The 24,823-nt window shown below is 42.2% G+C and overlaps 1 protein-coding gene across 4 annotated transcripts in view; it reads right to left on the reverse strand.

Moving 5' to 3' along the window:
• The window catches only part of LOC134493586 (NADPH--cytochrome P450 reductase), a 68,218-nt gene extending 46,232 nt beyond the window's left edge, over positions 1-21,986 (reverse strand). For 2 of the 4 annotated variants that reach the window (XM_063298257.1, XM_063298283.1), the window contains exon 1: positions 13,339-13,438. The gene's annotated coding sequence lies outside the window, so the exon portion shown is untranslated. Of the gene's footprint in view, positions 1-13,334; positions 13,439-21,835 lie in introns of those variants that run through there. The other 2 variants (XM_063298273.1, XM_063298265.1) reach the window with 2 other exon arrangements.
• Between the last annotated feature and the right edge of the window lie 2,837 nt (positions 21,987-24,823).

Consider the following 24,823-nt stretch of genomic DNA (forward strand, 5'->3'; position numbering starts at 1 on the left):
TTAGCAACCCCAATTGAGACCAGCAACTTGGTCGTTAAGCAAAGCAGTCGCTAAGTGAAACCGTGACTGTGCTTACGATCTTACTTCAGCTTTCCTTTGCTTTCCAGACCTGCAAAGGTCATAAATGTGAGGATTGGTTGTAAAGTTACTTTTTTATCACTGTCACAACAGCAAAAAGTCACTGTAAAAGGCAGTCGCTAAACAAGGACTACCTTTATTGCTTTTGCTTATTTGTAACATATGTAAATCACCTTGGTTTCAATCACCTGGCACCAAAGAGGTTTATTTGGTTGCAACAGATAACTAAATCATAGGCATTCTTGGCATGGTCTCTCCGTTTCACAGCCACATAACACCACCATCCAAGCAGCCCACTCAACTTGCTTTATGAATATGCTTCAACCCTGAGGAGACTCCCCAAAGACTTAAAACAAATAACTGTCTTCTAGTATCTTTGTTATGTTCATACTGCAGATTGGGATGGAGTAGAGACTTGAAGTTGTAATACACAGAGACTTAACTACCTACTGAATTCAAGGCAGAGATAAGAACATTTGGAAGAACCCTGGAAAAGTCCAAGGTTGTAGGCTAGACTGGAAAATTGAAATAAAATCCAGGAGGAACGCAATGGCAAGTCACTTCTGTAACGCTGCCAAGAAACCACACAGAGCTACATAGTTGTTAGTTTTTAGCCAGACTTCAAGGAGACTTTACCTATATTAGCATCTTCTCCCCTGGATCAATCTACATCAAACAGCAACCCATCCATAGTAACAACCCTGCTATATACCACCTAGTCCAGCCTCACAGTGACCAACCACATAGTCTAACATGCTTCTATTACTATTTGCTCCTGCCATCATCTCCACCACAGCCAGTGGAACTGAGAGTTATGCTGGATTTGAACATGGACATTCCATTTAGCAATAGCTATCATGCCCAATTAGCATTTATGCATCTGGTGGGAGTGTATAAAATTTGCTATGAAACATAGGTTCATGTACACATTATGCCTTAACCATTGTTCATAACCCAGGATCCATTCATCTATGTAACATACCAAGTCTTTCCTGGTCCTCACTGCTGGACTGGTCTTGGCCTTCCTTTGTTTGTAATGCCGAGGGACCAAGTTCCATGCCTCTCGTGTGCACGTGTGTGTGTGTGTGTGTAACAGTCCATGAAGTCATGACGAGTCCAAGAAGTCAAGCCATAACATTCATGGGCTTGATCCAGGTTATCTCAAACCTGACACACATTATAGCCATACGTTAAATTTGCTCTTCATCCTGGAGCATTTGTGAGGTGGACTAAAGATGCAAGATGTGATGGTGAATCCTTTGCCATAGTCTAATTACCCTTTGATTCACCTGAGGCTAGTCCCTACCCCAAACCTCTGCTGGTAGTTGAACTTAACTTAGTCTGCCCCAGACATCTTAGTATCCAGCAAGTACTTGAGACGTTTCCCAGTAAAGGCCTAGATGATCTATGGAGTACAGAAGTGGCCAGGGCCTTGATGAAATTGCTCCTGAGTTTCTTCCTCTCCCTGTCCCAGGGTGGGGAGTCACTAAGTTTACTAAGGAACTCTAGGAGATGAAGTGGGCAAAGAGATGCCTAAAGTAAAGGATATATGGAATGAGCTTGACCCAATACAGACTCATGTTCCAGCCTACACTGTGGCAATGGCAACAAAGCCTTCTTACTTCTCCACCCTCATTGCACTGGGTGTCTTAGCAGCCTTGTTTAAAGTGGCTCATTCCTTTTGGGGGATTAAGACTCAGCACTCAAGTCACCGGTCATCCTATGTGGGGTGCTGCAGAGTTCTCTCTCCTCACTGCTGTTCAACATCTACTGTACATGAAACTAATGGGAGGGGTCATCTGTCAGTTGAGGGTGAGGTATCTTCCGTACACAGTCTACACGGGGCTCTCTTTGAAGACTACTCAGAAGCTACAATTGTTACACACTGCAGCAATCTGCATGTTGGCAAGCAAGGGCCAGAACAGGATATCATTCCCACAGAAAGGCTAAACGTACTTTTATTGAGAGTGGCTATAACAGCAGAATCTTGCAAGTCTGATTATGTCGTTCCTCCTCCTCCTCCTCCTTATACTATAGTTCAGTGAATCAGGAAGGTGTCTGCCTGAGCTGCCTCCAAATGTTATCTTGTAGTTTGGGACTTAAAAAATGCTTCAGCCCTTTTTGCCACCTATCTCTGTCAAGTCTTCCTTACTCTCTACACCACTACATGTATGTACATAACACCTGGGTTGCAGGCACTGCATTGGATGACAATATATACCTAGTTTCCAGGTACAATATATACCTAGTTTCCAGGTACAATTCAAGATGCTGGTTATCACCTCTAAAGAAGGGAGCCAGGATACATGTGGGACCACCTGTCTCCAGTGGTTTCTGCCCATCCCACCAGATCTGGCACTCTGAGTATGCTACAGGTCCCTTCTGTGAAACAACGCCATCTTACCGGATCTGTGAGGCTGCCTTCTTTGTAGTGGACCCTGTCTTGTGCACCTTTAGGTTCAGATGGCCTCAACTCTGTTGGTCTTTTGGAACATCTTAAAATACTTGGATCTTTCCTCAGGCTTTAGGGCCAGAAGGTCAGTGAAGCTCAGTTTGTATGGTTTGTCCTACATTGACTGAAGAGGAATATTTTTACCTGGAGTCTTCTATTGTCCTTTTTACTGTTTTTATATCTATGTTTTTGCTTTTACGCCTTTATTAACTGCTCAGAGTTATTTAAGATTCTTTTTTTTTTAATCCGTTCAATTGTGTCCAATTCTCAGAGATTGCCTGGACAAGTCCATGCAGTTTTTTTGGCAAGGTTTTTTGGAAGCGGTTTGCCATTGCCTGCTTCCTAGGGCTGAGAGAGACTGACTGGCCCAAGGTCACCCAGCTGGCTTTGGCCTTAAGGTGGGACTAGAACTCACAGCCTCCTGGATAGGTAGAGAGGTAGACATATAAATTTGCAGAATACATAAATAAATAACATTCTGGGTAAATTCTAAGTGGTGGTTTTATTTATTTATTTAAAAGACTTATGTGGCCACCCATCTCAGGGCATGACTCTAGATGGCTAACAACAATTTAAAATAATTTTGACCTATAAAGCACTGCATGGCACCTGCAGGACCACCTATATCAAGTGGTTCCTACCCATCCTTTGTGGGTATGCTGAGGGTCCTTCCTGAGCAGACAATTTTGGTGGACTAAGAAATAAGCGACGACTGGGGAAGGCAAGGACAAACCACCCCACTACAGCCAAGAAAACGTTGCAAAAGTGGCATCCCCCCAATGGGTCAGACATGACTCGGTGCTTGCACAGGGGACCTTTCACACCTTTCAAGAAATGAGTTTCTCAGCAAAAGCATCCATCCTTTGGAACAACCTCCCTCTGCAGATCCAGAGGTAGTCTTAGTTTTGTGAATTTTAGGAAGGCCTTTAAAACAGAGCTATTCAGAAGGGCACTTGGTAGTTGTGGAATGCCTTTTAACAACAGTTTCAATAATTGGGCTGAAGTTTGATTTTCTTGCCTGTTAAGTTTTGTATATCACGTTGATTTATTAATATTTTGTGGGTTTGATTCAAATTATATGCTGCCAGGTACTCATGAAATGTGGTAAACAAGTTGATTAAGGAAATAAGCAAACCAAAACCAGTTTACAGCTTAGCAAATTGTGTAAACCTGGGTTCTTTGTTCAGCCACTTTCTCCAAGCCAGGTGCTGTGATCCAATACATCTGTAGAAACCAGCTTCACCAACCAGCTGATCACCAGAAGTCACAATATCCTATGTTAGTCACACTGCAAGACTAGGTGCTACAGCAAGGTAACCCTTCCCATACTCTTGTTTGAAGGAGCACAGTTTTTAATACAGCCTGCAAAAAACCTACCCTCTTACAACATTGTCTTTTGTTTGAAGATTAATCTTAGATCCCAGTTCAAATGATCTTCTGTGCCAAGCATCTTATACAACAGGATTAAGTGCTGGCTCTTCTGCTTATTGGCACACCAAAATGTGGGGGAAGTAACTTTTGTTAAAAAAAAAAATGATGAGCAATGAAGAAAACATGGTGCAATTCACAGGAATGGTCTCTAGCAAGTTGACTTGACAGGAAGGGTGCTCACAGTGACCTCTAACTCTAGTGACATTTAACTTGGTAGATATAAGACCTTTGCCCAGGTGTTTCCTGGATAATCATGTCTGTAGACATTCCTTGGCTTCCTTGCAAGAATCATATATGGTGGTAAAGAAAAAGAAAATAAGCTAAAATAACCTGATTTAAAGTGAATACTTTTGAAACCTCTCCAATGATTTTTTAGTGCAAATGTGGGCAAACTCTTCACTAGGGAGTGTTGGAGGGTGTCTTTTAATTAACTGAAGAGCCAATTTGCCTAGTGTTTAGTGGAATGAAAGTAATCCATACTTTCCCGGCAGGGGAGATACCATGATCATGAAAGTGATACAATAGTTAGGTAACACCCAACACACTAGCTGTAGAATTATACATGTGGACAAGTTGTGATTACACTGGGTTCTTCATTTGCACCACACACCTAATTTAATTATTGAAAATGCTTTTGGGGGGTTTGCACAATACATAGAACCAAAAACTAGCCAGATAACCTAGGATTACTTAATATACCAAGCCACAAATACAAATATAAAACCAAGGTTACCTCTAACCAAGCTTGGCAGATTGCCCAAACACAGCCAGTAGATCTTTACTTAAACCTGTTTAAGCATATTTTACAAAACACAGGCTTACTGTCACTTGTAAATAACCTGACCTGATGCAAGTTGTTGTTTCCTCTACTGACAAATGTAAACTTTACTTCAGAACTCTTAAATCAGAAAAGGAGCCATCAAGGACATGGTGTGCAGCCATGGGCTTCATTCTTTATGAAGGGTAGCGCTCATCTTGCTTAAACTCTCATTTTCCCATAGAAATGGGAATATGAAATATCTACTCCCCAAATCCTTTATCCTGCATTAATGCAGACTTTTCCCAACCTGATGCCCTCTATGCATACAGGACTACATCCACCAACAGCCACAGCCAACTTAGCCATAGGCCCTGCTGTCTTTGGGACAATATGAGTTGTAATTCAGCACATCTGAAGGGTATCAGGTTGGGAGATTCAGTTAGGCTGGTTTGTCGATGTAAGCCAGGGTTTGCTCAGACACCAAACCAGCCACAATTACTTGAGTTTAACACGGCAATATGCCCCAAACAAACCTCGTTAGTATAAAGTTTGAAACAAGCCACTGAATGACGTCAACCACTCACTTTCTGGGTCTGCACAAGGAACCAGAATAGGCCAAAACTGAGTTGGGTAGTTTGTGATTCATCCATGCTATGGAATTTAGCCAATTAAGCCATAATAGGGCCTATTACAGTATGTGAATATATTAAGTATTTTGTTTACCTGCGTTTAAGTTTATGTCCCTAAAGGGGCCAACCATCTCCCTGAGCCTAACCATCCAAAGAGAGAAAGAGAGCATTTAATAAGCAAAACCATAGAGCATTAAAGCCTTCCCAGATTGCCCTCATATTATTTCCACTCTAGGAAGCAATTCTAATGCATATGCTCCCAAGGGTTCAAGTTCAGCCAAGGAAGGCTTGGCAACAGAGACAGGTGCAACTGCAGAGCCCATTTCCAATATTCAACAGGGTCAGCACAAACTGCATTCACACATATTCATAATCCTGACTAAGCAGGACACAAGTGAATGTATCATCTGGGGAAAAAACAGTGAATACAGCTGGTCCTTTCTGACTATCCCACCAAAGGTAAAGGTAAAGGTTTCCCTTGACGTAAAGTCCAGTCGTGTCCGACTCTAGGGGGCGGTGCTCATCTCCGTTTCAAAGCCTTGGAGCCGGCGTTGTCATAGACACTTCCGGGTCATGTGGCCAGTATGACTCACGGAACGCCGTTACCTTCCCGCCGAAGCGGTACCAATTAATCTACTCACATTTGCATGTTTTCGAACTGCTTGGTGTGCAGAAGCTGGGACGAGCAACGGGAGCTCACCCCGCCGCGCGGTTTCGAACCGCCGACCTTCCGATCGACAGCTCAGCGGTTTAACCCGCAGCGCCACCGCGTCCCATCCCACCAAAGCCACAATCAAATACTGCTGGCTAAAAGTAACCAGACAATTTGATTATAACCAAGGAGCCTCTAGATCAGCTTCAATTCAGATCAACTGGAAACTCATTCCCAGGGCCAGAATGGGACAGAGGGAAGAGAACATGTCTTCGTAAAAATATGATCTTGGCTCTGTTACAGCCCAGCCATGGAAGAGAGCTTCTCCAGAAGGCAACCCTTTTGTAAATATGATACCTTGGGAAGCTATCAGTGAATCTGAGAAAAAATATTGACATAATACTGCAGAAGAACCAGACCGGTAACCTGAATACTGCTTTGGGATTAACCTGAACAGGGAATTTAAGGTTCTCTGATAATTTAAGACAGTGGCTGGGTTCATAGCCATAGTTTAACTGACAGGTGCTGGGCCATTAACCATAGTTTATAAACTATAATGGTTAGGTTCACATTACACACTAGGTAATTAGGCTACCTAATTACACATTAGGTTCACATGACACACTAAATCAAAACCAAGCAAATGGCTGTGGCATACTGTGTCCACTGCTAAAGGCATGGTTCACATCTCAAATTCATATGGCTCAGGCCATTGTTCAGTGTGTTAACCACAACTGAAGTCAAGGTCTGGACAAGGGATCCACTTTAACCCATATGTGAACCCATGGGTTCGTTTTGAATTGTGGAGGTCTTGGTGCTGTCTGAGCTTGGTTGTTTGCTTGCAGACATTTCATTGCCCAACTAGGTAGCATCATCAGTTTGAGTGAGTGTGAGGTTTGCTGCCTGTATATATGCAGTAGTTTGCCCTGCCAGTTTTTTTTGGGGGGGGGGTAGCTTCCTCCTTGGTGGTTCCTTGATTAGAGTCTTCTTTTCTGCTTGATTGTTTGTCTGGTGCTGATCCCTGCTTATCTATATGTGGGCCGCTGGAGGGGATGTGTGACGGTCTTTTTGTTTTCTTCCTAGGTTTTTATTATTTCTTTTGAATGGTGTGAAAATGTGGTTATTCCTATGTGTCTATTGATGGCTGACTTGTCTGAATGCCAAGCTTCCAGGAATTCGCTAGCATTTTTGGATTTGGCTAGATCGAAAATGCTAATAGTATATATACCATAAATACTGCATATAAACAGGCAGCAAACCACATACTCACTAACACTGGTATTACCTAGTTGCATAATGAAAGGTCTGCAAGCAAACAACCAAGCTCAGAGAGCACCAAGGACTCCACAGTTCAGCCCTGAGCTACAGATATTCTCAACTGGTTTTGAATTGTCTAGTGTAACCATAAACTGGTATGCCCTCTGAATAAGGTATGCTGTTCACTGATCCCTGACCACTTTTTCATCTCCAAAGGCAAGCCAAGGCTTAATTAGGATCCCAAAAGAAATGGGGGCAGGGAAGACCTACCTATCCTGTATCCTGCAATGGTGGCACCAATTAGGTCACCATCCTTTTTTATTTGAATTTCTTTACAGTTAAAGAGAAGACAAGAAAAAGTAGGTAACAAACTATTCTAAAGGTGGTTGGGATATTTGAACTTAGCTGCAGAAGGGGCAGAAGCTAGTTCATTGCATCATATGCAAAACAACTGCTCACATGCTAATTTAAATTGATTACTGTGTGCGCATCAGTTGATCACTAAAAGTGCAATTCTTAGGATATTTTTCTGGAAGTTGGTCTCACAGGGATCAATGTTGATTACATCAGTCTGGGATAACAGGACAAAATATCTTAAACCAACTGACAGTCCCTCTTCTTAGTGAACATTTTCAGTTCACTGGCACATACCAATGAAAACTGTCCATATATAAAGAGAAAATATGCAACTTTGCCAGGACAAATTCTGCCACCCTTATCTACCACAGGTGACTAAGAGAGGGACTCTACCAAGTCTTTATTCTGGAGCAGCATATTAGCCGTGCAGCTTTAACTGACAACATTTTTATAATCAAGAAAACTGTTGAGCTAGCATGCCTAAGGGGAAAATTCATAATACAGTTAATAAAAAAATTGTTGCAGCCACCCAGGCCAACAAGTCCAGGATCTTTGGCTGGATTCTCACAAGAAGTAGACCAAAATGTAGTTGTATGAACTCAGACAGCATGGTTTCTTTATGGTTCTGTGTATTGTGTGAAAAGACACTGCGTTCCTATCCTTTTTCCCTTCAGGATGAAACTTCTACAGCAAAGATAGGAAACCAACAGCACTTCCAATGTATGTAGACCACAACTCCAGTCCTCTCTAACCATGTTAGAGAGTTGCCATGTTGGCTAGGGCTCATGAGACTTGAGAATCTAATCACACCTGTAGCAACTGCAATCTCTCTCCCTCCCAAACTAGTTAATGGTACACAGGATGGCATGACCATTAAGTGGACACAAAGCTGGCTCAAAAATCATACTTGGTGCCCACCATACCAATGTATTTTCATCAGATTGGAGAAGGTATCAAGTGGATGGCACAAGAATCAGTCCTGAGCCCTCTATTCTTCACTGCTTTCCTTAGAGATTGAATTATGAGGTAGAGAAAATGTTTATCAAATTTGCAAATGATACAAAATAAACAACACCCTAGAGAAGTAAAATTCAAAGTAGTCTTAATTCACTAGAGAAATGGGCTGAAAGTAGCCAAATAAAGCATAACAAGAACAAATGCAAAGTTCTTCACACAGGAAACAAAAGCAAATGCACAGGTATACAATGGGAGATACCTGACTTGCTAATAGTTCTTGCAAAAAAGAGAATGGGTCAAAAATGTGATGTGGCTGCAGAGAAGACAAATACAACAATATGCTGTGTTAAAAGAGATGTAAATTTCCAACTACTCAGCATCACTGAGATTCGGGTGGCATATGATTATGATGATGATGATTATTATTATTCTCAATTCTTTGGTCAGATCCCTCTTCAAGTACTGGGTCCAGGTCTCAGCACTACATTTTAGGAAGAATTCAGAAAAATCATAACAGGTTCAAAGATCAGAGCAAAGATGATCAAGGCACTAGAAACCAAGCTTTATGAAGAGAGGTTGGCCTTGAGAAAAGCTAAGAAGAGATACAACTGCACTCTTCAAATACTGAAATAATGTCACACAGGAAAAGATTAAGACTTGTTGTCTCTCCTTCCAGAGTGCAGGACATGGAAGAATGGACATAAGTTACATGAAGTGAGACATCCTAACAGTAAGGATAGTCTGACAGTGGAACCAATTCCTTAGACCAGCTGTTCTGAACTTTTTGACCCTGGAGGAACCCTTGAAATATTTTTCAGGCCTCGGGGAACCACTGCACATTCAGGCTCAATTATAGGCCAGAAGTCACAACATTATTATGTTCATTTCATGTGTAGGCCTGTATATATGCATGAACAGTGTTCTTAAACTAAAAATAAAGAATGAAACTTAACTCTTTAATGTGAAGTTGCCTGAATTTGAATTAATTTTTAATAAATTGTGATCTCCCAGGGAACTCCTGGTGACCTGTCACGGAACCCTAGTTGAGAAACCCTGCGTTACGGCATTGTTTCTCAATCTCAGGAACTTTTAACATGTGTACACTTCAACTCCCAGAATTCCCTAGCCAGCATGCTGACTGGGGAATTCTGGGAGTTGAAGTCCACATATCAGCATTTGAAGCAGAGGCTAGACAGCCATCAGTCTGGAAATCTGGATCCCTGCCATGAGCAAGAGTTGGGCCCCAGAGCCTAAATGGCCCCTTCCTGCTTTAGGATTACTTCTCTGTCCATGCTCACCAGGCAGGGCTTACAAGAAAAGCCCTGAATTAGCACAACAAGACTCTTTTCCTCTCCCTCATTCTTGGATTTCTCCAAACTCTTCCTAAAAAGAATCTCATGAAATCCTGCCGCCTTAACTTGTGGCAGGATTTCATTTCATTCTGGCATTAGATGAACTGGTGTCCCAAAAAGATGAGGTAGGGTGGACGGAGAGGGGGACAGAGACAGAACATAATGTGCTATTCGATTTCAGAAAGCAAATATGAGTTTCTCTCTCTTTTTTTTAAAAGACACCTAGCCAACCAGATGCCAGAGATTCTTCCCACTCCTCATTCCAGGGACGAACTCATCAAATTCTGGGACAGAAACCAAATTTGGTTGCAAAATGAGAAGAGGCGCTATCGCCCAAGAAAAGTTACAGTAATGCTCACAGCAAACATCAATAGAAGTACGTTTAATACAAGAGTGATCACAGTTCAGACTTGTGGGATCTACTCTTCCTGAAGTCCTAAGAATGACTGCTCTTGTGCAAAAGACACTAACTTGTGTTTTTTTTTAAATCTAAGGTCAGGAATCTGTTTTACGTATCTGAACTAAAGGAATTCACTAGTATTCTACACAGAAATCTCTATTATATATATATATATATATATATATATATATATATATATACACACACACACACACACACACACACACACACAGGATTTTATTCATTTTAGCAATGTGGGACATTTTGTTGCCATGGTTAAACTTTTGTTAGTCAGAAATTCAGAGAATCAAGCAGGTAGAAGAGACCTTAAAAGTCATCTAGTCCAACCCGACTGTTGCTATTCAATTGCAAATCTCCATCAATAGACCACTATTTATCTTTTAGCCATCTCTGATCTAAATGAACAGGCCAGCTCCACCATCATGACAAGGAACACTACTATAAGGGAATGGTTTCCACAACCAATAATGCCCAAAAGCCAGCAGGGGGCACGATCTCTAAGCGATACTAGTGCAATCACAAGGAGTCAGTCCCTAAATAAATACTTGAGGCTGTCTTTTGTTCTGTGGTACTGAGTGTTTGGGAAAAAAAAAATTAGAGTCACATATTACATAACAAGGAAAACTGCTGCCAAGGATCACAACAGGTCATTATAACTTTCTACCTGTCACAATCAAAGACTGGAATATATTGAAGCCAAAAGATATGCTTTGGAGAAAGAGAAAGAAACAAGACTAAAACAATTTTGAGGGGAGCATTATTCAGTGGGAAACATGAATCCAGAAAAATGAGCCTATCGTTGAAGAGAGCCATGGAGATGGCCTTGAAGGGAGTATTCAGAAGCTACTACAGAAACAAGGGCAGAAGCATTCTTTAAGGCAGCGTTTCTCAACCTCAGCAGCGTTAAGATGTGTGGACTTCAACTCCCAGAACTCCCCAGCCAGCTTGTTGACTTGCTGGCTGGGGAATTCTGGGAGTTGAAGTCCACACATCTTAACGCTGCTGAGGTTGAGAAACACTGCTTTAAGGCCTGGGAAAGGAGATAGTATTAGGAAGAGACTCAGGCTGGCTCTTCCCTGTCTCAGTGAGGTATATGAGGGAGGGAAGGAAAAACGTAACCAGACTTGCAAGATTCTGTTACTATAGCCTATCTCAATAAAGTTTAGTTCTAGTCTTCCTGGGAGTCGGTTTCTTGATCGGGCCTACCTCATAGGGCTGACAATTGTATTGCATGAGTGTGTAGAGAAACAGATTTGCCAAACTGGGGACCAGCTGGGGTGGTGGTGGAGAGGAAGAACAACAAATGGAAACAGATTCTAAATTACATAGGAAGACCATTCCCATACAAAGAAAACCCAAAGCTCTTTGAACCCAAATATTATTCTTATAAGGCCAAGAAGAAGGGTCAGGACATGGAAAAAAGGGTCGATTTGGGCTTACACATGTCATCTAGAGGCATGAATCAGACTAGCTATACATTCTAAAGATGCGCAAAGATCCAGATTTGAAGGGAAAGGGGATCTGGAAAGCACAGCAACTCTTTTAAGGCACATTTAAGAACATGCCAGTTCTTAAAGAGAGAGAGCCAGTTTGGTATAATGGTTAAGGCATCAGGCTAGAAACTGGGAGACGGTGAGTTTTAGTTCTATCTTGGGCACGAAGCCAGCTGGGTGACCTTGGGCCAGTCACTCTCTCTCAGCCCTAGGAAGGAGGCAATGGCAAGCCACTTCTGAAAAACCTTGCCAAGAAAACTGCAGGGACTTGTCCAGGCAGTCTCCAAGAATCAGACACGATTGCACGGATAAAAAAAAACCAAGCCAACAGGGGCTATGTGCGCACACTCCAATTTGTTTTTTCCAAATCATGCCATGGAATTCAGCTCACTGCATATCCCTAATATTTCAAAAGCTTCATCCTTAATTACTGAAAAATGTGTCCCTTTTAGGTGGCAGTTAGACATCAATTAAAATGGTGCATTCTCTACATACTAATTTCTAAGACATTAATCTGTTAAAAATTGCTATCCGCAAGGCATCCTTGGCTCACATTCCCTGGGGTTCCTCAAAAGGCCCCAGAAGTCCAGAATGTATGACAATTCATCTATCAAAGTAGACCCAAGATACTGGAGGTGTCCTTGAATATAAGTCCTTCACTTGCTTAACAGAACACAAGATTTCCTGCCAGCCTCCATTAGCAAGTTAACAGAAGAGTGTCTTCTGAAACTAAGCATGCTTCTGCTGCATTTAACAGCTCCAGAGTTCAACTGAAGCTCATTTACAACACTCCAAGATTCCTGGCACAATCTCACAATTCAGAGTTTCTCAGTTTAGTACATTCCACTTGACAGGCAGCCCCATCTGAAAAATTGAAGGCTCTTCACCTGCCTGCATTTAAAGTTCATTCTAAGCCACAAACCAAAGAAAGCTAAAGTGTCAAAAGAGATGTTTATGCCAGCATTACGGATCAAAGGCTTTGATTTCATTTTCTTTTTTTACCCATCTTGCCAAGGAAGGTGGCATTGATCTCATCAACTCCTTTCCCAATGAAGTCTGGTGCTCTGCTTTTACAGCCTCCCATCCCCTTCTCTTCCTTTTCAAAGGCAAAAAATCCATCCAGCCCAGGCTGACAGCCAAGGGCCTCGCTGGACCCTATGAACTAAACCTTTTTCAAATAGGAAAACTCAGAAGTCCCTCCTATCCCAGCTTTTCCCTAGGCCCAAAACCCGGGATGCCACACGATGCCACTTGGTTTTTTTGCAACCCCTCCTTATCGCAACATCAACTTTTCCCTACTTCCTACCTCTAGACGGGACTTCCTTTCTCCTTTAAAGCAAGCAAGCAAGCACCCAGGAATCCGGCCTCTATATTCACCTTCGTTTAAAGCGGAAAAAACAGAGGAACCTAGGAGAGGAACCCAGCCCCGGTTCTTCCCCTTAGCACTTGGGGCCCCCACCCGGCTCCTGCGCTCCACCGTCCCGCATTCACTCACCCACCAACGGTCCCGAGTGGAAAGAAAACGACGGCAATCACAGCCGGCAACAACAGCAGCAGGTCTCCACCCGAAGACTAAGAAAGAAAGAAGGGGTGGAGAACGGACTATACCACTGAACGACGTGGGGGATGGACCAAGAACGTGCTCCGGGCAGACTCCTCCCTCTCCAAGGGTTGCTTTTTTCTGTATCTTGCTCCAGGTCCAACCCAGCGGCTCCACCTGCGTCAGTTCCTGGCGAAGTGAATCCTTCCACTACCCTTCAGTTCCCTCCCCACGCACACGAGGAATGGTACGGCCTTCCCGGCTCCAAGCTGAATGGAGACGCATGTCTTAAAGGGCCAACGCATGAATAGAGGAATTAGGGGTTGGTTTAGACCGGTGTTTCTCAACCCTGATAACTTTAAGATGCGTGCACTTCAAAGAGAAATACTAATTACACTTTGATTTTTTTATTCAGTCGAGTTGTTTGCATGCCTTTCTGGAAGAAAACCGCAGGGAGTTCAGTAAGCTTTACTCTCACGAACAGAGGTTGTGTTCCCCTTACTTGGTCAGGGGAATAAGATAAATTCTCTTAACTTGTATGAAGTTAAGCCAGATTTTTTTTTTCTGATTTGTAATACTGGGTGCATGAACTCTCAGCCGTTTTGGTTAGTTTATGGGTCAAGGTGCAAAATGAAGTGAACTCAATTAATGGATTGAGTAACACTCTGTGTGGTGAAAACGACTTGATGGCACATAATCAATCAATTAGTAACCAAGTTAAGTTGAGGGAATGCAAGCAGATTCTGGGGCTATTTCCAAAGAGATGGCCATATTAATCTTTTGCAGCAAAACAGCAGTGTCTTGGGTTAACCTAATATATTAGGATACAGACATCCTTGATCACAGTCTATTTAATTAAATCCATGGAGACTGATTTGTGAGAAAGTATTTAAAACAGCTGTTATAGAAAGAAGTGCTGAGGGAAGAAGTGATGAAGCAGTAGTTCGGAATTCTTGAATTAATGATTAACTCATTAATCCATTGAGCCAGTTTGGTGTAGCGGTTAAGGCACTGGGCTAGAAACCAGGAGACAGTTCTAGTCCCCACTTGAACACAAAGCCAGCTGGGTGACCTTGGGCCAGTCCCTCTCTCTCAGCCCAAGAGCCAATCAGGCATGGTATGAGAGCTCTAGTCCCGCCTTGAACAAAGCCAGCTGGGTGACCTTGGGCCAGTCCCTCTCTCTCAGCCCAAGAGCCAATCAGGCATGGTATGAGAGTTCTAGTCCCGCCTTGAACAAAGCCAGCTGGGTGACCTTGGGCCAGTCACTCTCTCTCAGCTGTAGGAAGGAGGCAATGGCAAACCACTTCTGAAAAACCTTGCCAAGAAAATTGCAGGGATTTGTCCAGGCAGTCTCCAAGAATCAGACATGACTGAATGGATAAAAATAAAACATAAATACATAAACATAAATGATGATCTACTTAACATACGTTTTGGTATAAGAATCCTGGGACTTTGCTGACTCCATGAAAAACAGTCCCAGATCTTTACAGTTGTTAGTCTTTAAGATGTCACAAGATCGTCGGATTGTGATCTTAGTCTAATGATGCTTCCCAGGTAAGTCTTAGGGAAAACACTGTTTCTAGACTGGCTACCTCAGCTGTGAGACAACACCAGCTTATAGGTGGAGGTGTGCAGGCTTGGGAAATGGTTAGTGAGCTGTCGTCACCCTGGCACGAGGAAGCTATGTGGATTTCCCCACAGTTTGGTGGTTGTTGCAAAACTGCAACATGGCATTGCCATGGCAGCTGTACAAAGGGCTGAATGAATTTAAAGATCAACATTCAATTGAAACCAGAACTTTTTTTTTCTGCTGGGATTAATGAACAGCCACTTCAGCAAAGGATCATTACCTTGTCGTGGTGCTGGAGCTTGAGCACCTCAATGATGCCATGAGCTAAACCGTGAAGGGCCACCCAAGACGGGAAGGTCATGACAGAGAGGTCAGACTAAATGTGATCCCTGGGGAAGGTAATGGCAACCCACCCCAGTATTCTTGCCGTGAAAACTAAATGGATCAGTACAACCAGAGATATGTCGGTATACCAACGGAAGATGAGACCCCCAGGTCAGAGGATGGTCAAAATGCTACTGGGGAGGAACAGAGGATGAGTTCAACTAGCCCCAGACGTGATGACGCAGCTAGCTCAAAGCCGAAAGGACGGCTAGCGGCCGACGGTGCTGGTGGTGAACGGCGAATCCGATGTTCTAAGGATCAACACACCATTGGAACCTGGAATGTAAGATCTATGAGCCAGGGCAAATTGGATGTGGTTATTGGTGAGATGTCAAGATTAAAGATAGGCATTTTGGGCATCAGTGAACTGAAATGGACTGGAATGGGCCACTTCATATCAAATGACCACCAGATCTACTACTGTGGACAAGAGGACCACAGAAGAAATGGAGTAGCCTTCATAATTAATAGTAAAGTGGCTAAAGCAGTGCTTGGATACAATCCAAAGAATGATGGAATGATCTTAATTCGAATTCAGGGCAAGCCATGTAACATCACAGTGATCCAAATATACGCCCCAACCACAGATGCTGAAGAAGCTGAAGTAGAGCAGTTCTATGAGGATCTGCAGCACCTACTGGACAATACGCCTAAAAGAGATGTTATTTTCATCACAGGAGACTGGAATGCTAAGGTCTGCAGATGACACCTGGAATTACAGGTAAGCATGGCCTGGGAGAACAAAATGAAGCAGGACAGACTGATAGAATTTTGCCAAGACAACTCACTCTGCATAACAAACACTCTCTTCCAACAACCTAAGAGACGGCTTTATACATGGACTTCACCAGATGGACAACACCGAAACCAGATTGACTACATCCTTTGCAGCCAAAGGTGGCAGACATCTATACAGTCAGTAAAAACAAGACCCAGAGCTGACTGTAGTTCAGATCACAAACTTCTTCTTGCACAATTTAGGATCAGACTAAAGAGATTAGGAAAGACCCACAGATCAACTAGATATGAGCTCACTAATATTCCTAAGGAATAAGCAGTAGAGGTGAAGAATCAATTTAAGGGACTGGACTTAGTAGATAGGGTCCCGGAAGAACTATGGACAGAAGTTCGCAACATTGTCCAGGAGGCGGCAACAAAATACATCCCAAAGAAAAAGAAAACCAAGAAGGCAAAATGGCTGTCTGCTGAGACACTAGAAGTAGCCCAAGAAAGAAGGAAAGCAAAAGGCAACAGTGATAGGGGGAGATATGCCCAATTAAATGCAAAATTCCAGAGGTTAGCCAGAAGAGATAAGGAATTATTTTTAAACAAGCAATGCGCGGAAGTGGAAGAAGCCAATAGAATAGGAAGGACAAGAGACCTCTTCCAGAAAAGTAGAAACATCGGAGGTACATTCCAGGCAAAAATGGGTATGATCAAAAACAAAGATGGCAAGGACCTAACAGAAGAAGAAGAGATCAAGAAAAGGTGACAAGAATATACGGAAGACCTGTATAGGAAGGATAACGATATCAGGGATAGCGAGATGATGCTGTCAAGGTAATGCATCCTTGTTTTTTATTCGTTCAGTTGCTTCCGACTCTTCGTGACTTCATGGACCAGCCCACGCCAGAGCTTCCTGTCAGTCGTCAACACCCACAGCTCCCCCAGGGATGAGTCCATCACCTCTTTACCTCCACTGCATATTCCTTAGGAATATTAGTGAGCTCATATCTAGCTGATCTGTGGGTCTTCCCTAATCTCTTTAGTCTGATCCTAAATTGTGCAATAAGAAGTTCATCAGATTGGAAAAAATTAACTTATATCCCCATACCAAAAAAGGGAAACACTAAAGAATGTTCAAACTATCGAACAGTGGCACTTATTTCACATGTCAGTAAGGTAATGCTCAAGATCCTGCAAGGTAGACTTCAGCAATTCATGGAGCGAGAATTGCCAGATGTACATGCTGGGTTTAGAAAAGGCAGAGGAACTAGGGACCAAATTGCCAATATCTGCTGGATAATGGAAAAAGCCAGGGAGTTTCAGAAAAACATCTCTTTCTGTTTTACTGACTATTCTAAAGCCTTTGACTGTGTGGACCATAACTAATTGTGGCAAGTTCTTAGCGGTATGGGGATACCAAGTCATCTTGTCTGCCTCCTGAGGAATCTGTATAACGACCAAGTAGCAACAGTAAGAACAGACCATGGAACAACGGACTGGTTTAAGGTTGGGAAAGGAGTACGGCAGGGCTGTATACTCTCACCCTACCTATTCAACTTGTACGCAGAACACATCATGCGACATGCTGGGCTTGAGGAATCCAAGGCTGGAGTTAAAACCGCTGGAAGAAACATTAACAATCTCAGATATGCAGATGATACCACTTTGATGGTTGAAAGTGAAGAGGAACTGAGGAGCCTTATGATGAAGGTGAAAGAAGAAAGTGCAAAAGCTGGCTTGCAGCTAAACCTGAAAAAAACCAAGATTATGGCAACCAGCTTGATTGATAACTGGCAAATAGAGGGAGAAAACATAGAGGCAGTGAAAAACTTTGTATTTCTAGGTGTGAAGATTACTGCAGTTGCTGACTGCAGTCAGGAAATCAGAAGACGCTTAATCCTTGGGAGAAGAGCAATGACAAATCTCGATAAAATAGTTAAGAGCAGAGACATCACACTGACAACAAAGATCCGCATAGTTAAAGCAATGGTGTTCCCCGTAGTAACATATGGCTGCAAGAGCTGGACCATAAGGAAGGCTGAGAGAAGGAAGATCGATGCTTTTGAACTGTGGTGTTGGAGGAAAATTCTGAGAGTGCCTTGGACTGCAAGAAGATCAAACCAGTCCATCCTCCAGGAAATAAAGCCAGACTGCTCACTTGAGGGAACGATATAAAAGGCAAAACTGAACTACTTTGGCCACATAATGAGAAGACAGGACACCCTGGAGAAGATGCTGATGCTAGGGAGAGTGGAGGGCAAAAGGAAGAGGGGCCAACCAAGGGCAAGGTGGATGGATGATATTCTAGAGGTGACGGACTTGTCCCTGGGGGAGCTGGGGGTGTTGACGACCGACAGGAAGCTCTGGCATGGGCTGGTCCATGAAGTCACGAAGAGTCAGAAGTGACTGAATGAATAAACAACAATGGACAGCCAATTAGAGAAGAGCCATGGAAGATTATTTTTATTTATGATTACTGCTGCAAGACTATTTTATGTGCAAAAATGGAAAGACAGTGGAGGAATGGTTGGTGAAGATGACAGAACTTGCAGAGATGGCAAAATTAACTTGTTTGATTACAGAAAGATCAACAACTACGTTTAGCAGTGACTGGAAACCCCTTATGGACCTTTTGCTAAAAAAGAGAAAAATGAACTTGTGATTTATGGGTTTGAAGATTATTAAGGGTAACTTATGGAAAGAAGGAAATTATGATGTGACTTGAGAGAGAGAGAGGGCAAAACATAAATGTATTTATAACTGCTGTCAAGAAAATTGAAAGCTGCTTCCTTATAAACTTTTTTGTTTTTTCTTTTCTATTTCTTTTTTCTTTTCTTTTTTCACTATTTGCTATTTTTCTTTATTATCTTATATTTTCTTTCATGATTTTTACTTCGTTAAAAATTTCTTCAATAAAAATTGTATTAAAAACAACAACAAAGGGCTGAATGAAAAGATTTGGATCACCTGGGATTAAAAGCACTTCCTTTCAATGAAAGTGCTTCCCTAGAGCTACCACCTACAAACTGCTGAAATCTGAAGAACTACTAGATAGCAACAAAGGGCTTTGGGTATTTCCTTGCCTGGAATTTTGCAGCCCAGATTATGGTAGCTTTAACACCACCAGTTATGCTAATATGCAATACTACGTGTTTACCCTTGTCTTAGCGATGAGTTAATCTAGCCCTGATGATTATAACTCATCGTTTATGTTTTATTAGTGTTTACTAATCCAGCCAAAGGCTTAGTTGAACCTCGATGAGACTGATTAATTACCCCAAAGAAGACTCCTCCGGCTTTAAGCGTTTGGTGTTTTTATAATTTGGACTGAAAAACTTGAAATAAAAATTGTTCATCCCATCTGCTGGCAGGTTGTAGAAAAGCAAATCATGAGAGGGGAATGGATCCTTTAAGAAATGCTGGACGCAGCCAATTACATAAGGATTCCTTTTTTGTTTGCTTAAAAGGAGAGTATTTGCGGTGCACGTTTTTTACATACATTATTTCCTTATGTCATAATGATTGCTGCGCTCTGGGACATAATGTTAGGATGGATATATACATATTTAAGTCTTTTTTTTTTCCTCTTAGAGTTCCTGAAATTATATCACTGAATTCCTCAAGCATGTAAACAGGAAAACAAAAGGAGAGAGCAAGTGTTTCATGTCTGTTGCCAATAGGATTATTGGCTCTAAATCCTGGGAGCAAAATAAAAACCCTTAGTCAAGAGCTTATAAAAGTCTATGAGATCCATGAAATTTAATTGAGGGGTATCTAATCCAAGGTTTTGTGTCTAATATTAGCCAGCCAAACACCTCTGAGAAAACTTTCCCTGCTTCTCATCAAATGCTATCCAGAGGTATATGAACTCCAACACATCAAAACACCATACAATCCTCAGAGGCCAGCCATTCACAGAGTTACCATCCCTGAATTTAACTAATTAAAGCAATTTAATCAAATCATCACATCTCAAATGAAAATTTCACCCAACAACAACAAAATCTAATTATTTGTGCCTTTGTATCAGTGCAATTGTGTCCAATTCTTGGAGGCTGCCTGGACAGGACCCTGCAGTTTTCTTGGAAAGATTTCAGAAGTGGTTTGCCATTGCCTGCTTCCTAGGGCTGAGAGAGGGGGACTGGCCCAAGGTCACCCAGATGGCTTTGTGCCTAAGGCAGGTGTTGAATTCGCAGTCTCCCAGGTTCTAGCCTAATGCCTTAACCGTTAGACCAAACTGGCTCTCTATATATTGTATTTTGTAGTTATAAGGTTACCTGAAAACTGCAGTCCTTGAGATAATCCCCTTCTGGCTGAGAACACTATGATGTTGCTATTCGCCTTTCCCTGCAGGTCACTCCTAATTGAACTGCAATCGTTCAACCAATTTTTTTCTTTTCTTTCTTGACTCTTTTTTTTGGGGGGGGGGTGACTTTATTCTTCTTTAATCTTCTGCCTAGTACTACAGCCTCTGTCTCTTTCCAGCTTTGCTTTCTCTACTTCCCCAGAAAGGGGAGGTTGGGCCAAGAGTATTCTAACACATCTAGCCAGATCTAGGAGGTCCTCTTCATGGCCCATTAGCCTGAAGCAACTAGGTGGGGCATAGACTAGCCCACAGGTGGCAGGTTTCTTTTAACTTTGCCAGTAACAGGTCTTTCCATAATGTGTCAGAAGTAGGATAATTTGAGCCCGGTCCTTTGTGTCTTGAGTGAGAACTCTGGACACAACTCAAATGATGATCCATCAGTTTGTTTTCTTGGCTATCCATGGTATTCTCTGGAGTCTTCTCCAACACCAAAGTTCAAAGGCGCCAATACTCTTCCTATCCTGCTTCTTTAAAGGCCAACTTCAACTTCCATAGAGTGTCACAGGGAAAATCATGGCCTGCATGATTTTGATCTTTATAGGTAAACACACATCCCAACATCTGAATATCTTTTCCAAGGCCTTTATGGCTATTCTACCAAGTTCCAGTCTGTGGCGTATTTCTTGACTGCTTGTTCCTTTACTGTTAATAGTTGATCCTAAAAGGCAGAAGCTCTCCAGCACTTTGATATCTTCATCGTCAATTCTAAGGCTGGTTGTTGTATCTGTTATTAGTTTGGTCTTCTTTATATTTAATTTTAGTTCCATTTTTTCAGCATGCTCCTTGACTTTTATTACTAGAGCTTGCAATATTCCATTAAAACATTTGCTATGCTCCATATTCTGCCCTGAGCTTTAGCAGTCTTTGAAACTCCAAAGTTTTAAGCTATTGAGTAAAGGTTTTACCGAGACTAAATCAACAAGTCAGTGTTACCAAAACTGTAAAAACATTACCCAAATGAACTTGGATAACATACAAGAAATCTGGGGTAGAAAGTGGAGTATTCTGTATTGCAAATTCAATGGTTTCAGGTCTTTAAAAAAAATGAATTGGTTTTGTATAAACAGATGGAAGGTCTTACTCATGGTGTTACCTGGCAGAGGAAGGAGGATGTAGACCTCTTCTATTTGTAACCCCCAATTGGCTGGATAGTCTACCTTACGTTATGTTTGAAAAAAACTGACTGGTTACCAATTCTTTTGCAGAGTAACAGAAGAAGAGACCCATCTGGAAACATCCTTATGTCCCATAGAAAAAAGACCCCCAGAAATCCAGAATAGTTATACTCAAATGACCATGTTCAGGCAAGAGAGGCAAAGCTACAGGATAGGGGAGAGATGGGCAGTGAATAAATTTATAAAATAAATAAAAATAAATACAGATGGGGATAGCTGTTATACTACTAACCTGCTCAGAAGTTGTAACCACGAAAATTATTTCAGTGAATCCTAATTAATGCTCTTCCCTTTGAACTCTGGGTGGTGCAAGATGGCAAAATTCACAGTGAAAGCAACACTGGACGAATATATTTTTCAGGTACTATTCCCCACTCCTCAAACAAGGAGGCAGTCTCACTGAAAATCCAGCTGAATCACAACTTCACTCTTGAGCTTCTTATTTATTCTAAGACTTAAGCCGGTCGAGTTCACCAGTGCCACATGTCAATTGTGCAAAGGGGTGGAGAGGTAAAGGAGGAGAGGGCAGAACTGCTGGAATTGTTCCAAGAGAAGAGTTCTCTAGAGTTACAAAGGTGACAAAGAGGTACACAGAGGCTGCCGTGGAAATAAACTGAGCTGACCTCTTCCTGGTGTAATGTGCATTGGGCAATCAGGTATGGCATTCTGCCTTAAAAAAGGGTCAATCATCTTTTTGGCTTCACTGTTTCAGAAGGGAGGGATTTTTAAATGATTTTATGAACAATTACTTCAGAACAGAAGGTGGAAGGAATATAGCAGAGATAGTGGGGAGAAGACCTTATGCAAAGCTCCATATAGAGCAGCCTTCCTCAACCTTTTGACCCTGGAGGAACCCCTGAAATATTTTTCAGGCCTCAGGGAACCCCTGGACATTCAGGCTCAAATGTAGGCCAGAAGTTACAAAATTATTATATTCATTTCATGTGTAGGCCCGTATATATGCAATGACAGTGTTCTTGAACTGAAAATAGAGAATGAAACTTTTTTAAAGTGAAGTTGCCTGAATTTGAAATAATTTTTAAATAAATTGTGACCTTCCAGGGAACCCCTAGTGACCTCTTGCAGAACCCTAGAGGCCACAAAACCCTGATTGAGAAACCCTGATATAGAGAGATGATATCAAGAGTAATTTGTAGCATTATTGTGATGCTTTTACCATTACTCGCCTTACTCATGGGCATGTGATACAAATGGATGATGGACTAGAAAAAACAGCTATGTGTTGCAAGTTAGAGGAAAGAAGAAAGGGAGGGCAAAAAACAAGGTAATTGAACAGGATGAAAAAACCTAGAGGATCATCCTTGGAAGAGCTATGTCAGGGTCAGCCTCGCTCCGAATAAGACACGGACTCACTTAATAGGGATTAAGGATTTCCGGTTTATTGGAACGGAATACTCGACAGAACGAAAAACGGGAATGGAGGCGTGGTGGCATGGTGTCCTGTTTTATACCCCCTTGCCGGACCCCGTGCTCCTCCGCCCTCCATTGTCCCCATCCCCTGACCGGATGGGAGATTTAGATGTTGATGGGATTTGTGATGGTGGTTTGGGCGTTTTCCCGGCTGCCGTCTTTGTCCTATGGGTGCAGGTGCGTCCTCCGGGGCACAAGGCGTGAGTCCTTCTGTGTCTTCGATGCTTATCTGAATTACCTTGTGATGTCCTTCTATGAAGCTGTAGATCAGTTCATGGGTGTGGTTGCTTGGGTGATTAGTTGAGCATTGATTTGATTGTATCCTTCCTCTCTTTCCTGATGATCATGATCCACGTTGTGAGGCTCTTGCAACGAGGTCATGACAAGCTATGGGTGGAGAGAAGTCTGGAGAGAAGTCAAGGGAACAAATATTTGTTTATGCTGTCACCGAGAGTCAGCTTCTACTCCATGGCCCCTAAATATCACTACTAACTTGGCGCAATAGGTTTTGATGCCTGGGCACCAATTATTAATAAATAATGTTTTAGAGCTCTTTAATGAACTTACTTTCATAAGAATGCTTTTTTTGTTATTTGGTTTATGGCAATGAATTCCATACCATATTTTTGGATTGTTATGGATCCATTGCCATAAAATGTGACAGCCATTAATATAGGTAGTTTAAAAGGGGGATTAGACAGACAGAATAAGTAGAGAATAAAGTTAAGCTAGGAACTGCTATGTGAACTCTCCAGGAGCAAATGTGCCATATACCAGGATATCAAACCATCTACCCTTCATTTATTCATTCGTTCATTCTTTCACTTTATGTGGCAGCCCATCTTGCAAGAGCAACTCTAAGCTGCTAACCTAGGGTTAAAAACCCACAGTACAATGAACAATAATAGGTTGGTTGGGTTCACAATTTATGCTAACCATGGTTTGTTGATCAAACTACTATGGCCTGGTTCACACATAACATTAAGTTATTAACTGAAGTTTGCTAACTGTAATGGCCAGGTTCATACATCATTCTAAGATAGATAAGTTACATTAAGGCTTAGACTTGGCCCAATGTGTGAACTCCATATTGTTTACCCTTCAAGACCAAAAGCAGAGGAGATTCTTTCATGAATTTCTTAGCTAGCCCAGTGTTTCTCAACCTTGGCCACTTGAAGCTGTGTGGACTTCAGCCAACACGCTAGCTGCGGAATTCTGGGAGCTGAAGTCCACTCAACTTCAAGTGGCCAAGGTTGAGAAACACTGAGCTAGCCCCTTCAAAAGAGAGAAGGGGAAAAAAATCAGGAACTGAACTGTCTGCATGCAAATTACATGCTCTACCAATGACTGAAAACCACTGAGTTACATCCTTTGCGAGTTTAGCATGCCACTGAATCCTACCCTTGGTCTGATTCAGTCAGGCTCTTCTTGAGGTCCCAGGAAGAGGGCCTGTTCTGTTGTGGCACCTGCTGCTTAGAACAGCATTGCCCTGGAAATCAGATTAGCCCCAACCTGGTGACATTTCATAAAGTCTTGAAGACTTGGTTTTATCACCAGGCATGGGTGTTGGGACATAGGGCAGAGCCTGTGGGATGATTGTGCTGATGACTGTGGGAGCTTTTAACCTTGGCCACCAATTTGTAATTATTGTGATCTTGTTCCAATATTGCATTTTTTAACTGTTGTTAGCCTCCCAAAGTCATGCTCAGAAGCACCTCATTAACCACTGTAAGAAACAGGAAGGATGCTTACAAATTAGTTTTAACATCTTTAAAGAGCTCACACATGT

The sequence above is a fragment of the Candoia aspera genome, chromosome 1, assembly GCF_035149785.1.
Source record: "Candoia aspera isolate rCanAsp1 chromosome 1, rCanAsp1.hap2, whole genome shotgun sequence".
In the NCBI taxonomy this organism is placed as follows: domain Eukaryota; kingdom Metazoa; phylum Chordata; class Lepidosauria; order Squamata; family Boidae; genus Candoia; species Candoia aspera.